Below are 2,732 nucleotides of genomic sequence, written 5' to 3'. Positions count from 1 at the left end.
TATATATATATATATATATATATATATATAAACAAGTAAGAATATAATACCAATACCTTTTACTTTTCAAGCCAAATACTCTGCTTTCAAACAACACATCAAACCCAAATAGGTTTGCACTACCAGATTATCATAATGCCACTTTTAAACCTTTTAAATCAAATAAGGTTTATTCAAAGTTTCAGGCCAACCTGTTATCTCCTCCTCAATAACATCCAGACTATGATTTCCAATAAGAACTCTGATCCTAAACCTTTAAATTACAAAGAAATAAAGATTGCAGACCACGGTAATCTTAAAGGATATAATAGTAAGAGTTATATTACATAACACACATACAAATGCCACTCTTATATCTAAATGTACACCTCTCCTTGATATGCCACATTTATCCCATGGTACACCTCTCCTTCATATGCCACCCTTATTTCCCCATCAAAATATTTTACAAAACAATTCCATATAGAATAGACCGCAGTCAATAGAATATTATCAGCTCAAAATCATATTTTTAAAAATTTCCCATTTCTTGTTAAATAAATCAATACAATGGTAAGTCAACACATAATCTGGACAAAACCTTGGCCGGATTACAAATCCGGACAATACTTCACATTATATCTGATTTAACACTTGGAATAATTCTCAACACTACACTATTCATATTTTGTCCGATTTAACAATCCGGTCAACCTCATAGTCGTATTCCTACTTCTGCGATTTAAACATTTAACATAATTCAAAGTTCATAAATCGCTCATCATATAAATCGGCCAATACTTTGATCGGATTATTCTTAAACCGGTCGAGACTATGTCCGGTTTACCTTTAAATCGTTCAACCCTCGTCCGGTTTATATCTAAACCGCTTAACCCTTGACCGGTTTATATATAAATCGCTTGACACTTGTACGGTTTAACTTCAAACCGGGTGAAAAGTTATACGAATAATTCATGCATTTCAAAGTGATTAAAGCATTTAAACCACTCACCTTTTGAAAATACTTTTGAGATTTGCTTCTTGAATCCGTTTGAAAATAATCCGGTTAACTCTTCTTCTCTTTAAATATCTCAACAAGATCACAAAATAGCAGAAAATGCAATGGATGCTAAACCCTCCCTTATATACTCTTTCTAAAAAGAGTAGGGCGGCTAAAACCGCCTCCAGCCATGCATCCATCCATGCATATTCTCATGCACACATGCACATAATTAAGCATACATTCACTTTTGCATATTTACCTACATGTATGCATACATATATCATACATATAGATCATGCATATATATATATATATATATATATCATATGCATTTCATATTATGCATACAATCCCTGCATAAAATTTGACATAGTTGCATGATCAAATATAACAATTTATTATGTTGTCACATAATTATTTAACAAATAATCACATATTAATTACCTCGGGTGATAACCAGGATCCAGTTATCAGAGAGAGAGAGAGAGAGAGAGAGATGAGTTACTATGCAACTCTTTACATTTGTACAACCAATACAACTCAATCTTAACCGTCCATTTAATTTGAAAAATATGTGATTTCATAAAAGTTTTGGTTGTTTTCTAATATAAAGTATTGACCATAATTAATGAACTCTAGTCATCTTCCATAAATATTCAAATTATAATAAATAAACTCTCATCATTTCCATAAATATCTCAATTGATTGAGTTATATTGGTTGTACAAATATAATGAGTTGCTTTTGGAACGTCATCTCTCTATCTCTCTCTCTCTCTCTCTTTCTTTTTATATATATATATAGACATGGGATCATGTGAGACAAAGTTGTTTTTGTGAGACACGTTTTTACACTTGAAACTTCACAACAAAACACTGTGAAGGTAACATTCACAGTGTTTTTGCTGTGAAGATTCGACCTTTTTTTATCTTCACAACGTTTTGTTGTAGAGTTTCAAGTGTAAAAATCTTGTCTCACGAAAACAGTCTTGTTTCACATGAACCCAACCCTATGTGTGTGTGTGTGTGTATATATATATATATATATAGAGAGAGAGAGAGAGAGAGAGAGACTTGGGATCACGTGAGACTAGTTTGTTTTCGTGAAACACGTGAGACTACTTTTTTACACTTGAAACTTACAACAAAAAATTGTGAATGTAACTTTCACGGTGTTTTTATTGTGAATGTTCGGATTTTCTTTACCTTCACAACATTTTAATGTAAAGTTTTAAGTGTAAAAATATGGTTTCACGAAAGCAGGTTGGTCTGAAGTGAACCCAACCTTATTCCAAAGATGAACGGTATAACTTTGGTTTCGAATCTGCTCAAGTTTACCCTTCAAGTATCTTGAATCGAACTCGTATGGTTTACCCAAATACCTTGGTTGTAAGCTTGTAACTTTCGTATGGTTTGCATTTGAAGAAGCCTATATATATATATATATATATATATAGACTTGAGATCATGTGAGACCAATGGTTTTTCATGAGACCCGTAAGACCAATTTTCAACCCTTGGATTTAGATCTACAATATGAACATTCATAATCACAAAATTGTCAGCGTATAACTTTAGACCATTAGATCATTAGCTTATAAAGTTGATCAATGAACATAAATTGGTCTTACAGGTCTCACGAAAAACCCTTGGTCTCACGTGAACCCAACCTTTTATATATATATATATATATATATATATATATATATACCCACTTGGGATCATGTGAGACAAAACTGTTTTCGTGAGAC

The sequence above is a fragment of the Cynara cardunculus genome, assembly GCF_001531365.2.
Source record: "Cynara cardunculus var. scolymus isolate 2C chromosome LG 12, CcrdV1, whole genome shotgun sequence".
Lineage (NCBI taxonomy): Eukaryota > Viridiplantae > Streptophyta > Magnoliopsida > Asterales > Asteraceae > Cynara > Cynara cardunculus.
Note: the sequence above shows the minus strand (reverse complement) of the source record.